Here is a 16019-nt window from a genome sequence, read left to right as displayed (position 1 = left end):
ACGTTCATCGTGCCAAAAACTCTTTAAAAACAATGTGATTAATATGAACGTGCCAATCTTCAGTTAACATTTAAGAGAAAAGTAATAATTGCACTCTTAAGAATACGAACCAGCATGTATAATTACTAGGTTGAGTGTCTTGGGTTTTCGTCAAACTGATTTTAAAGTACTTTTGAACTTTTGGATCAAATGTTTTATATATATTTCGTAATACTCTTTTTATGGACTTATTTTTAAAATTTGGACCTCCAAATGTTTGTCTATGGGATAAAATTGGTAATAGCTCCACTTACAGATTTTTTCTTCTGCTATGCAAGCTCTCACAGTCGTAAATAAACATAAGGTCTACAGTATTTTGAATTAAATGTATAGGTCCGTGTGCTTGTTTTGTTTTAGAAAGTTGCAAAAAAATTATAACATCCCGCAAATTACACGTTCAGTTTGAGACGTTTTTTATTATTTTACATGTAGAACGTCTTAATATCACAATTAATCTACAGCTTTAGAAAGATAGTAACGTTGCCGTTGTAATAAAGCTACTCACGGGTTGCCATTAATTCACTAAAACCATTTTTAATTTCTATACAGAGAGTCCAGGCAAAATTCTCAGTTATCCAGATAACTGACGTTAAGCCATATCTTCCGGTTTATAAAACAGGCAGAGCCACCTTAAATATGGTCGGTGGATTTTTAGGGCGGGAGCAGGGGACGAGCCGGTAGACACAAATCATGCCATATGTCGACTTTTTGAGCATTTTTTTGATGTCAGCGGTAGATCCCAGGTGCCACTTTATGCATTATTTCATCATAGGCGGGCTTCAGGATAATACAAACGAGCCTCTGTAAGCCAACTGGATGGTTTCGTCACATGAATAATTGTACACCCCAACGCCAGGTATCCAACCAACAGCAGTGGAATTTGGGATGCACAACATTTTTTAACGTCAAGGATTAAAATAACCAAGCGATAGAATGAACAATTTGAATTGTTTTCATCGATATTGAAATAGAAAATTGTCCTCTACCATTTATGAATGCATGCCTTAAAAAGACTAAAGCGTTATGAAGCTTTCTTATAGAATCACAACTCCTCAATAATGTGATAAGATTTGCTCCAGTGAATAAAACCTATAAAATGCAGCGGTAGCTGTTTTGATGGATAAAAAGTAGACTTTTTCTAATGGCGGATATACCGTGCAATCGATAGTAGAAGCAACTATTGGAACGTTAATTATTTGCGTTGTTAAGTACAGATACCTTTATAAATTTGCAAATTTATAAAGTTTTACCAGTGTTATAAGTAATTCTATAAATTCCTATCAGAGTAGATTATGCGCATGTAATCATGAAATCAGGCGACGTGAAAATTGAGTTATTTCAGGAAATGCAGCTTAAATTACCGATTGTGTATTCCACGTAGATACGCAATATGCAGCTAAGCATACATCTTGTCATATAACTGAAAATTATAGAATAAATGATCAATAGATACTGACAAGATAATAGACATTTTGGGAGATTGTCTAAAGCACGGCATCACGAGCGACTCTTAAACGATTAATTCAAATGATTAAACCACGTATTGTAGTACGTATTAGATGTACCTTTGATAATCTGATATTGATCATGATAAATGAAAATATGAACAATGCGTAGCCTTAACTGTTATGTTTACGCTTGAAGGGAGATATTTCCAGAAATAACAAAGGACGTTATGCCAATGTCCACAATTAACTGCATAAACAATCGCATTGATATATATCAACTGGTTGGGGTATAATTGTTTACTAGAAATATATCCAAAATATAAAAAAAAAGTAGAAAACCTTATTGAAGAATGATTTTTTTCTGCTAGCACAATAATATTTAATTTTGTTTGTTTTTGTCAGGTTAAAAGTCACGTTTATAAGTAATGTCTTTTAAAGAGAGCCGTACTAGGAGAATTAAAAGCCTGAATATATCATCACAAAATTCAAGCCAACAGGGATCGATGTTCTGTTTGTCAACGTTTGTGTCGTTCTCTCAAAAGACTGTAAATTAATATTACGGAGTATCACCTAAAATGAAACCAGAACGATTTTTGTCAGATTGTCGAATTGATAGAGCTTCAAACTGGCTCCGACAAGACATTTTCAGTCATCACAAAAGCCATTTCGAAAGCGCTACCAGCGTGTTTTGATTATTACAAAAAATAAAGATGTTTCGCAATTGCACCATCATGGTGGATAAAAACACAAGGATTAGTTTCTATCAATAATAATTAACAATTTCACACAAAATAACAAAGAAGCCGGCATTGCAAACAAAGCAATAAATGGTTTTTGTTGGAAAATACTACACCTCAAAATAGACTATGTCGAGATGCGTTTTATTGCGGCAAAAAGTCCATCTTAAAATTGTTTACAGGCGAAAGCAATGATACAATACTGTCAAAAGGATTCTGCAAAGAAAAAAAAATACCAATGAATCCCTTAAACAAGTAGTCAGTGCGCTCGAATATTAATATGCTTGATAGCAAAATAGGGCAAGCTATCACTGAAGTGACTGATATTCCCGATGGCCATAGAGATGTTGGTCAATTGCTTTAATAATCAAATCGAATAAGTAGAATAGAGATTAAAGTGCATCGAAGTATTAATCAGCATTTCTAAGTATAAAAAGGGCATGATTTAATTTAATGGAATTTTTCTGCGATATTTGATGAGGGTGATATGAATACTTTAAATATGAATTTAATAATAAATGAGAAATAGTTAAAGTGCACTAAAGTTTTCACTAAAATTCTAAGTCTTAAATGTATAATTCATAAAAAAAAAAATTGAGCTGAAGTAATGGATCCTGTGTATTGTAATGTAGGTGATGATATTTGATAGGTTTTTCTAAGTTTACATTAACTCCGTTTATTTTTTAAACACATCACTAATTAAAATGAAATGGTAGTTAAAAAGGGGCATAATTAATGAAATGAATGAATGAATGTTGGTGCCAGAGTTATGGTAACAATGCAACAAGGTGTCGATGATGATGTTGAACAACTAATCAAGTTTGAATAAAATCCATTCAGAAATAACAGTGCATCAAAACTTTATCCTGCATTTCTTTGTAAACAGAGATGTAAGCGAATGTCCCTTACACGTTACAAACCGTCCTGAAAAAAATCATTTAAACATTTTCTACAATTGGACCAAGCGTCATCAGCGATACGTGTAAAATGGCAGCGAATCAATTTGGGAACTGTCTATATTTTGTTTGCTATATTTGTATATTTCTGTTTAACATAAACATATCAGGAATCCATAAATGGAGTCATAAGCCAGGTTAAACCAACTGTTGAATGAATGTACTTCAATGTCATTTTTGATCATTTTCGGCGTATTACTTTCGTCTGCTTAATTTTAACTTAGCTCTGTTTATGCTATAATTTTTATGAGTTTTGATTGGATTTGTTAAATATGTTCGTGTTTTTTTTCATCAAATGTCAGAGCCTATACCTTGTATGAAATTTTAACAATAAAATGAAGTATTTCACTCTTTACAGTTGTAAGCCAGTCTTATGTTTGAATAGATTTGTCACGTTGTACTATCTCAAAGGTTATACTAGTATCCATGGGTTTCCTACTTTCATTTGGTATCTTCCTTTCAACTGTAAAACTGGAGAATCTAAAACTTTATTTACTTTCAAACTTAACGGTTTAATTCTTATTGTTCACCGACCTTACAATTTCATTCTACATTTTCATCTTCTACGTATATCAGTTCATCACAAGGAATAGCAAATACTCACTTATATAAATCGTTATTACTGTAAGAGAATATCAGTAGCAAGTTACACACAAGCGTAACAGAGAAAACTGAGTTCTGCGGTAAAATTACGTTATGGTAAAACCACAGAGGTGCACGGAACTTCACACGCACATATATCTTAACGCAAAGTGTGTCTTTTTTTTTTTGCTGCATTGCAATTTAGGAAATTGCCACGTAACCATTCCTTAATTTGTCAATGAGATGAGGAACAAATGAGCTGTGCCATGAGGAAACCAACGTAGTGCGTTTGCGACCAGCATGGATCCAGACCAGCCTGCGCATCTGCGCAGTCTGGTCAGGATCCAAACTGTTTGCTCTCAAAGCCTATTGCAGTTAGAAAAACTATTAGCGAACAGCATGGACCTTGACCAGACTGCGCGGATGGCTATAGTGGTGCGGCTCAAATTGCATAGGATCTCTTTGTCGTTGTACTCTGTCATTCATGATACTTTGTATGAATTTTAATAGTTTTACTTGTAGACACGCTTTACTATGTATTGTATTGCATAAATTTATTGATATGATGAGCATTCTACACCATGCATGATATACGTTCAATTATTTAATTATAAGTAACTGGAACAATTACAAAGTTGAACTCTGCATCATAGACTTATGAGAGACTATCCCCTAGACTAGGGTGGTGCCATAAAGGGGTATAGTTGTGCAGGCGTGCTGCGAGATTATAACCCTTGGGTTTTATGATGTGAGTAAAAATGGTAAACGACGACTTTAAGTTTGAAACAATTAAACCAAAATAAAGTAATACGTGTAACAGAGATAACACGAAAGTGCGTTATAAATCTATCCTGTCAGTGAACGTTTAGGAAAAATAGGGCGAGGGCAATATTTGTGCTAGAGTGAGATATAACACTAGTGTCTTATGATGTTAATGGTGGTAAGAAAATACCATTTTCAGTTTAAAATCATAATTGAGAAAATGCAATGGTGTTAAAGAACTTTATCGAAGCTTGTCTAACATCTAGAACTTGATAAAGCACTCACAACAGTATGGATTAGAGGCATACTGAACATACGTTATTCCTTATTGTGGTATATGTACCGCATCGATTTCCATTGCCATTCAGTTTATCTTTGAAATAACGCTGTATAGTTTCATTTATTGCGGAATGAAACGCTTTCGATCAGATAGACTTACTTGACACCGGTAACGTAAACAGCACAATGGTAAGAAAACTAATTATTTGAAAGGTTTCATAAACTACGAGGATTAATTGATAAACCGCACAGAGCCGAGGGAAATCAATATACACTTTTGAATATTTATTTCAAAGATTGCTTAGTCAATACCTGACCTATTACATGTACATTTCCTGCGATATTTTGTAAATAAAACAAATCTCAAAAGGCTGGCTGATTTAAAAAAAAAATGAGCAGTATTTAGATTAAACAAGAATGAAATATTATTTTCTTTAGTTAAGTTTAGTTAAAATGAAGAAAAAGATCATAATCCTTATGTTCTTTATGTTTTAGTACGGAAAATTGAGCTTTCATTTGATGTTGTACAAGGAAACAAAAATTCAAGTCTCGGTATGCTCATTCCCTCCCTTTGTGTAATAATTGTATCACTAGATTCGCTATTGATTTGTGATATTTGGTATGGTCATGTTCTATAAAAAATGCAAAAATAACCATGCACGGGATATAATTATATGTAAACGTATGATTTTATTAGTAATGACAAGTGCAATTTATAATACGGTCTATGGGAAACTATACGTTTTCTGTTGAGCTGATTTTTATTAATGACAGTGCTAGCTTTGATATAACTTTCTGCTATTGTCTTCATTAGCCATTGTTATTTCGTATTTTGGAAATTTATAACAACTTTGTAATTATATTGAACACTTCATGTGCAAGTGTACGCCAAATTATCATGTAAATTTTGCCTCATGGGTCTTATGACCTTCTGGTTGTTTATAAAATAAACTCTTGAAACTCTTGAAACTCTTTGACTCATATCATAATGACATTTATAAACTTGCAAAATGACATGATATTAATAGTGTATATAATTGCATCAATAATCATTAGAGTATTTTATCATTATTCCGAAATAAGCTACTGACAAAGTCTTCTTGTAGTTTGTTTTACTGCGATCTATGCTTACAGAGGATACCCTAATAGAATAATGTACACAAACATGCAAAATTAATTTGAGACGTTTGCTTACTTACAGGACAACGCAATGAAAAACTCCAACAATTGATGCTATAAAGGGAGATAAAGTGAGCTTATATTTTCATACCGGAATCTTATTTCAAACGGAAAAAGGGGTGTTTGGGTAGGCAGGTTATCATTATGACATTAAGATACAGAACAAATAGATACTTCTTTCCTTTTCCGACGTAGAGAGAGCAAACACCAAAGACATAAAATAACAAGAAACATATTCAAAGACTGCAGTCATCCATTTTTATCATATTTCATATGGAAACAAGGATTCGTGAAAGCGAATACAAGTGTACACCACATGAGAGCATGTATTAAATTATTACAATAAATAAAATACTGAAGTAGCGAACATACCTTTACATGTATAACTAAGAACACAACGGCAAATCAATGAATGGAAGCGATAATCAGTTACAAAACACCATTCGGGAGTTTACGTTATAAGCACACATAAAATGAAACGATAATCTGGGAATGAGTACAATACAACTTGTCTGATACAATATACTACAGAATATAAGGAAGAAACTGAGCTATTTTGTATAAGACGACAAAGCCATTTGAGTTTGTTTTTATATCAGTAGTATTTTTAATAACGATATATCCGCAATCTGTCATAATCTAAATATTTTAAGTCGAATTTCGTTTATCTGGAAGTAAAACGCCCGAGATACTGAGTTTCGACAATATTTACTCGTCTTTCCCTTTCGTACAAAGTAAAATAAAGTACGTGCATCTAGGTGAAATAAATGCCATACGTTACTATAACTAATTGCTTTAAAATCTATCGTTAAAATCTGAACAGGGGGCTTCGTGGCCGAGTGATTAATATCGCTGACTTCAAATCACTTGCCCCTCATCGACGTGGGTTCGAGTCTCACTTGGGGCTTTGCGTTCTTTATGTGAGGAAGCCATCCAGATGGCTGACGGAAGGTCGGTGGTCCTACCCAGGTGCCCGTCCGTGATGAAATAATGCACGGAGGGGCACCTGGGGTTTTCCTTCGCCATCAAAGCTAGAAGGTTACCATATGACCTATAATTGTGTCTGTGCAATGTTTAACCTAACAACAACAACAACAACAAAAATCTGAACATACTTGCTGACTATCGGAATATTTTCACGCCCAGTTATACAACTTACTTCGTGTAATTATTTCGAAACTTTATGATCATCAATGTAATATATAGGTAATATGTATGCGTGCTTATCCATATTCGCAAAGTTAATGCTATTTCAATTTTACAAATTCAGTTGCAAAACATTATTTGTCTGCAACGTTATCAGAAAAATATTGAAAGCTAAAACGCAAGATAAACGCGTCTGAGTTACGTTTGAAATTTATGTCTGTACAATGCTCATAACAGGTGAAATATTGAATAGATTGAATAAATAAATACAACAAACTGAATCGCCTTGAATGATTCTGCCACATGAAAGTATACAAAGTCAAAATAACATAACATTGCTATAACAACCTCATATCGTCATCATTTTAGATGTTGCTTTAAAAGGCTCTCAGTGGTATTTCCATCTGAAGCGTGTTTTCTTCCATTGGCATTTTGTTCGACTTTACAGGAGAATTTTGATAAAGATATTTCTTTATAAATCGTTATATTTGAATTTCAATAATGTTTAAATGAACTTCTTTGTTATCTTATTAATAAAAGAAATAGCTTTTATTTCTTTGCCAATGCAAAAACAATACAAAGGGAATTGTTTCGCAAGATATTCCCATGACTAATATATTCTCCCGTGGGAAAATTACAAATCTGATAAAAAAAGGTTCCAATATATGACTATATCATGACTTTTGTGGTACTATCAATTGGGCGGGTTGAAACATACGCACAAAATGATACTATGAAGGTTAACCCCAACAATTACGTCATTAAGAAGACCAAGAAAGCGTAAGCGGGTCTATGTATTGCTTTTGCTATGACTTTGAGTACGATTCATTTGGCTACATTTTATTTATTTTCCGATTTATTTTGCATGTCTTATGATCTACCTTAAAACAGATAAAACAGTAGTTACAATTTTCTCATTTGTTTGCAAAGAGAAACTGTACTAGGTTTCCCGTTAAAAGTGGTTGTTTCCGTAACCGGAATAGGCGAGAATCGGTCGTATTTATCGTTTGTTCACTATTAAAGGGAGATAATTCAAAACCATTAGTTGTTTTTTTTGCAGTACTCGATTACTACATTTTTTAATTAATACTCGGAACACCGAGCGAGTACCCGGTTAAGCGGTTAACCGTTTCCATCCCTAATAATATTATACTACATTAAATCTTTAGTTTCAGCAATCCGGACATCAAAGGACACCACTAAACTATCATTTTCAAACGATATCACTTCTTTCAGTATAATCTTATAACCCTAAATAAATTTGTTCTTGATAAAGAAGTAATTAATTATAGTAGATTCCTAAGAACGAAAAGACGTGGTTGATCAACTCCGATAGCGGCAACATAAGGCATTTATCCTGCAAAAGTAAAACATTAAGCGATCATCAAGTCTAAATATGCAGATATATTTGTTTTTGTTTTTATATTTTTGTTAAGTTTGCTTGTTTCAGTTCTTTAGAAATCTCGTGACATTAATTGCAACTTCTAGGCTTTTTCGAAATTCAAAAAATTGCTTTTAAAGAGAATTCCCTTAGAATACTATATTCACACTTTTACGACTCGTAAGATTTTAATTTCATAAATGCTTAATTACGCAGGTGACTTTCTGTGGCGTTAAAACTAATATCTACAGTTAAAGAGTTTTTCATCAATTGCAGCTTCCTTGTGCCAGATAAAGACGAAAGTAAAAGCTCAATCTGAATGATTTAAAAGGTGACAGTATTGTCCTGTGTAATTCTGGCTCATGAACAATTTTGAACAAAATGTATATTTCTAAAATTTTACAAAGATTGTCCATGTGTTCATATCTCGCTAATTGCGACATCAAGTGACTTAAGATAAATAGAATACATACAATTTATTATTTTGGTGTCAAAACAAATCAACTTTGCAATGAAAATATCCTGTTAGTCTGTTTACAAATTTAAAAAGATCTTAAAACAACCCTTTGACGTCTCTAGAATGATATACAAAACTAATTCTGTTGTCTCATAATCCAAGAAAAATAGTGAATTCGAAAAACCTTGTTACTAAAAATGTTGATCAAACATAGCAATCATTTCAACACCTCTGTTTAAAACTATATTCTAACTAACTAAGAACTCGCTGGAGGTTTTCTATTCTACTCGAAAATACAAAGCCTCTACCGGTTTAAATTTTAACACTATCTCCCGAGACTGTGGAATCTAGTTAAACTTACATAATACACAATATAATAATTACGTAGTAGCGTGCGAAACTTACTATTAAGACAAAATCGTGCGTGTTGAAACTACTCTAAATGGTTTCAATACCCATAAGACCATATGACCTTTTCAATCGTATCCCTGTTAAACTAGAGTAATCGTTCAGCGACTGTTAGGTTTTATAAGATATATAAGGGTGATGTCTTCGTCAAATGTAGGTATGTAGGAGGCTAGTATACATTTTCTTTTTCAAAAAACCATATTACTTTTTTAACCTTAGACAACCCTGTTTTTTTGACAAAGTAGTAATAATTTTCATTATATTCTTCAAACATGGATGTGCAATTAATCAGCTTATAGAGTTTCCGTCTTTTCTGTGGTAATAAAAATGAAAAAGAAAAAAAAACATTCAGTCAGTCATTTTCGAATATTCGATGATAGTAAAAATGAATTAAATGGATTAAAATAATTATATGTTATTAAATAAAAAAACATTGATGCATTTTTGCTATATTTTCCAAATCCAAAATCGTCACATATTTTTTCTCAAATAAAAGTCCTTACAAACTCTTTTTTCCGAACGTGAGCCTTTCACTAACGCAATAGCAGCTTGAGTAAAACTCCGCATTTAACTCTATATTTCTTGAAGACAAAAATGCACAAAATCTTTCTTTATGAATCAAAGTAGTAGTATTTTTAATACCCCGCCATAAGTGGTGGGGTTATAGGAATGGTCTCTGTCCGTCCGTAACATTTCATGTCTGCACTGTATCTCCTAAACCCCTTCAAGGTTTTTCATGAAACTTTGGTCAAATGTTCACCTCATCAAGACAATGTGCAGAACCCATAAATCAGCCATGTCGGCTCAAAGTCAAAGTCACAACTCAAGGTCAAATGTTTGAGCCTTCCATTTCGTGTCCGCTCTGTATCTCCTAAACTCCTTGAGAGATAATCATGAAACTTTGGTCAAATGATCACCTCATCAAGAAGATGTGAAGATCTTATAAGTCAGCCATGTTGGCTCAAGGTCAAGGTCATAACTCAGGGTCAAAGTTTTAAGCCTTCAGTTTTGTGTCCGCTCTATATCTCTTAAACCCATTGAAGGATAATCATGAAACTTGGGTCAATTGATCACCTTATCAAGTCGACGTGCAGAACGTATGAATCAGCCATGTTGGCTTAAGGTCAAGGTCACAAGTCAAGGTGAAAGGTTTGAGCCTTCCATTTTGTGTCCGCTCTGCATCTCCTAAACCCCTTGAAGGATGTTCATGAAACCTGGGTCAAATGATCACCTTATCAAGACAATGTGCACAACTTATGAGTCAGGCATGTTGACTCAAGGTCAATGTCGCAACTCTGGGTCAAATGTTTTAGCCTTCCATTTTGTGTCCGCTCTGTATCTCCTCAACCCCTTTAAGGATTTTCAAGAAAGTTGGGTCAAAAGATCACTTCATCAAGACATTGTGGAGCACTTACGAGTCAGCCATGTCGGCTTAAGGTCAAGGTCTCAACTCAGGGTCAAATGTTTTAGCTTTCCATTTTGTATCAACTCTATATCTCCTAAACCCCTGAAAGGATTTTCATGAAACTTTGGTCAATTAATCACCTCATCAAGACAATGTGCAGAACTTATAAGTCAGCCTTTTTGGCTCAAGGTAAAGGTCACAACTCAAGGTCAAATATTTGAGCCTTCAATTTTATATCTGCTCTGTATCTTCTTAACTCCTTGATGGATTTTTATATGACTTGGCTGTAATATTCCTTTTATCAAAACAATGTGCAGAATTTAAAATTCACCCCTGCCAGCTTAAGGTCAATGTCACAACTCTATTGTTTAATGGTTCTACACAATACCATAAACCCTTTCAATATCCATAAAAATGGCGGGGGATATAGCTGTCTTTCAGACTGCCTTGTTAATTCAGATTTTGGTTATCAATTTTCTTTAGTCTAGCATTTAGTCAGAAGAATGGTGTTATATTACTTATGTATTTGTAAACATGGGAAAACAATAGCTTCTGTGATGAGCTTTTATGGTGATAAAGAATAGGTATTAAACACTAGCTCTAAAAGAATCAAAGTAATCAAATTATTGTCCCTTGAATTATAGGAGAAGTTGTATGAATTAAATTAAATCAATGTAATAGTTTTCTGAGTCCTTAGTTCATTGCATGAAACTCTTATATAGGGCTTAATCATGAAATACTTTAAATTCCAGAACTGCAACACATTAATTCAAATTATTTTTCTGTCCTGCAGTGTTACATGTTCAGGCGAAAATGAAAGTATTAAATATTTAGTTTTATTTATTGGAGAAGTATTTCGGTGGAAAAATTTATTGATTAATAGAGCTGATGATTGTCTTCACAAGAGTACGGTTTGAACATAGAAAAAAAAAGAAATTTAAAAAGCAAGGAACTTATTATATATCCAATATAGCTAAAATAAGTTTATATGACAGTTACATGTTTCCTTTGTACCAATTTTCTAGTGGTTTGAAAACTGCTTGTATTTCCATTACCGTCTATGAACAGGCTCAAATAAACCGAGTCTGCAGCATTTTTGTTTGTGTCGTGTCGTGTTGGGCATCCTGTGGTTGTCTAATTTTTCTATTTTACGGTACATTTGTATTACAATAGATTATTATATAGTTTGTGAGAGCTATTACTTTTTTTTTGTTGTTAAGTCAGATTGGTCAACGTACATCTTTCATGGAGTTTACACGGCATGAACAGACAAGGATGTTTAGATGATAAATAGTCTGATATCAGAAAATAAGATTATCACAGAACTGCTCAATAATATATCGTGTTGTCATATTTTGCAAGAAAACAAACTTTTACTTACAGAGTTTTGGTTTGATAGAATAAATTGTATTTTAGCATGCAAGTGATTTCGTTGTCATATTTGAAATACAGAGACGAAAACAAAATGTGTGCATGTCGTGGAAAGGGGCATCGTAAATCTTAGACTAAGAAAACAATTCCTTAAGTCAACTATATTACTTAATACAAAAATAATTATTGCATATAAAATGTAATCTTGAATCCCTTTTTTTTTTTTTTTTGCAATTTAGTTATTTTACATGCATTTTTAATTAACACTAATCAGTTGCGATTCAAAATTGTGTAATTATGCCTTTTCAAAAGTTTTGCCACTATATATACCAGTTTCAGTCTAATTTTACAAAATCACAATAAATATTTATACAAAAGAAACACTGTAATTAGCATTCACCTGTCAGGGAAAACACTGTCTTGTAAAATAGGAACATGTGCGCGGATTAAAGAATGAGGTTTGCTACAGTTAAACAAGTTAATTTCCCCACTGGTGTTTTGCCACTAACCGTTCCAAGGCGGTATCCTACTGTGTTCCATCTTCATGTTGTCTGCTCGTTACTTCTGTGTTATTTTGCACTTAGCCACTGTGTATACAATTCCACATAGCTACCGATATTCCAAAGTGAAGTTGCGTTCTTCAACTGTGACATTTCCATGTGGACTTTTGTCCTTGTTCAGTGATGAAAAGCACAATACTTGAGTGAAAAAGTTTGATACATTAAAACCAATTCAAAATAACAAAGACTTATGTCATATGCTATCAAGAACAAACATAACTTTAAAACTTGCATTACTTAGAGATATAAGCATGCCATTAATAATACCACTATTTTCATTTTTAAACTTTTATGCAGATTTCGTGGCAAAAACACTGGAAACAAAAAAATGTTTCATAATTTTTTTCACAGTTGCTGCTCAATGTTTGAGGCATGATTTATATAATTTTATGTATAAATATTTAGAAGTTCAGAAAATATTCTCAAGATGACATACATGTATTTCACGGACAACTTAAAAGATACACCAATTATGGAAATAACATAAATATTGTAAATTACCCGATGAATGCCAATAATTTGTACATTTTATAGAATTTTGAAGATAAAGATAATTGAGAGAAATTATTTAATTTTTCTTATGCTTTTCTAGATAAATAAATCATTTTTATGAGATGTAGAAACGTTTAGGCCTAATGACTTTAGTTTAAAAAAGTTTTATTCAAATAAGACCATTACATACATATTTTCACAAAAATAGGTCCAAAGTGTTGAAAAGACCATACATACTTAGCATTTGTATAAGGTAAAACTACAATGTGTTATATATTTTTGCTAATAATTTGGAACTCTGGAGAGTTATAGGGTTGACACTTACATTCATTGCTTTTATACGTATTGCTAAAAGAACACGTAGTAACGATTAGACATTGGAATAATTATTTACTGACAAAGTGAAAGATTACTGAAAACGAAATTTTCACAATAGTGAAAGTAATGTTACTTAACAATCAATCGTTGTCTGCAATGAATTTAATTTGATTTTTAGACAACATCTGTAGTGTTTGCATGGAGTCTGTACAACACGAGAAACTAACAAACTCTGTTATTTTAAGATTCCATGCAGTTTTGATAAATAATTACAGACAGTCTGCTTTTTCATCCGATTCCTTAACAAATCAAGAATTAATTGGCGACCTTCGACTGTAGAAAATTGATAGCTAAGACTTTGTACAAGACGCGTCTTCCTGTTACTGAAAGTTTAAAACCATGTTTCATTGCGTCAAATAAATTGTGTATTTCAAAGTATCACAGAGATACAACGTATTATCATTGGGCCATAAACATGGTTGCTATGATAACACAAGTATGCCCACGGGCAGAATGTCGAGCCCGCCAACTGTCAAGTATGACCTTGACCTTAGACCTAGGGACCTGGTTCTTGCGCATGACACTCCGTCTCATAATGGTGAACATTCATGCCAAGTTACATCAAAATCCAACCATGCATGAAGAAGAAATGCTCCGGACAAACTTCAATTTGACATTTGACCTCCAACTGTGACCTTGACCTTTGAGATAGGAACATTGGGTTTGCGCATGACACGCCTTCTCATTGAGGTTAACAGTCATGCCAAATATAAACAAGATTGGTCCATGCATGTCAAAGTTATGGTCCGGACAAAACCGGACGGACGCACGCACGCACATTCACCGAACAGCCAAAAGTAGCTACTATATCGAGCTCACCGCAAGCGGGCTTGACAAAAATGCAACATCTCCTGAAATGTTTATTAATTGCTATAATTATCAATGGCTATTACCTCTCTTAAGCGAACAGCCTCTGGGCCGTGGTAAAGTTCGGTTTGGATGGGTTTTCTGTTAAGACGGATTTTGGCTCACAACATAAATAGTTATACGATTACCAAGAAACCTGGTTCATTTAATATCTTTATCCTAATTAGTTACTGTATAAAGATATACGCTACCAAACAGAGTATAGTGATCATTATGATATAAGACAATTGCAAAAATTCTGATAGTGTTTACAATTGTTGCAAGGTAGGTTTTCAGGAGTACTTTTGTATTGATATTATTATCGAAAACTTGTTTGGTTTCTGGTAAGGAGGGATTTCGCTTTATAGGTGTATTTGGCTAATTAAGTAAGAAGGCCGAATTTTGGGACCGCAAAAATCGTTCTGTTTGGGGAAATATGAAAGAGTTCCAATTTAGAGGGGATTCGTCGTTATTTTTGATAATTGTTCTCTCTTATCATTCAGTGAAATAAAGCTGTGTAACACACAACTTTAGAAAACTCGTTAGAGAATTAGTGCAAGGTAATGAATTACTTTGCTTTTTTTTCCAGAATTTTATGAATTGTCATATGCTTTAATATCAACAATTTGAACTGGCATTTAATATTTTCATACATTTAGTGTTGAATGTTTTTAAAATCTAGAGTAAATTCAAAGTGGTTTTAAACAAAGAAACTGAACTGATATAATCATCAATAATCTATGGATGAATTCTGAAAGTTTTTGTTGAAATACGTCTACCTTTGTTAAAAGAAAATCGCCAAGAAATTAAACTGGTGAAATTCAAATATACATACTACATTAACTTTAGTGTTGAATGTTTTTAAAATCTAAAGTAAATTCAAAGTGGTTTTAAGCAAAGAAACTGAACTGATATAATCATCAATAATCTATGGATGAATTCTTAAAGATGTTGTTGAAATACGTCTACCTTTGTTAAAAGAAAATCGCCAAGAAATTAAACTGGTGAAATTCAAATATACATACTACATTAACTTTAGTGTTGAATGTTTTTAAAATCTAGAGTAAATTCAAAGTGGTTTTAAGCAAAGAAACTGAACTGATATAATCATCAATAATCTATGGATGAATTCTTAAAGATTTTGTTGAAATACGTCTACCTTTGTTAAAAGAAAATCGCCAAGAAATTAAACTGGTGAAATTCAAATATACATACTACATTAACTTTAGTGTTGAATGTTTTTAAAATCTAAAGTAAATTCAAAGTGGTTTTAAGCAAAGAAACTGAACTGATATAATCATCAATAATCTATGGATGAATTCTTAAAGATTTTGTTGAAATACGTCTACCTATGTTAAAAGAAAATCGACAAGAAATTAAACTGGTCAAATTCAAATATACATACTACATTAACCTCAGCAATTTACATCAACATGTTCATCTCGTTTCGCCTATCACAAATAAGTTATATAATTGCTATCCTCAAACTGTGTATCAAAAATAAGTTCGTTACAGAATTAAAAAAAAAAGTACGTTGCAAGAATAAATTGGCATCGAATGAATATATGCCTCCGAAAATGTGATATTAACAAT

Source organism: Mercenaria mercenaria, chromosome 17, assembly GCF_021730395.1.
Source record: "Mercenaria mercenaria strain notata chromosome 17, MADL_Memer_1, whole genome shotgun sequence".
Lineage (NCBI taxonomy): Eukaryota > Metazoa > Mollusca > Bivalvia > Venerida > Veneridae > Mercenaria > Mercenaria mercenaria.
The sequence above is the reverse complement of the archived record's forward strand: the minus strand, read 5'-3'. Positions refer to the sequence as shown.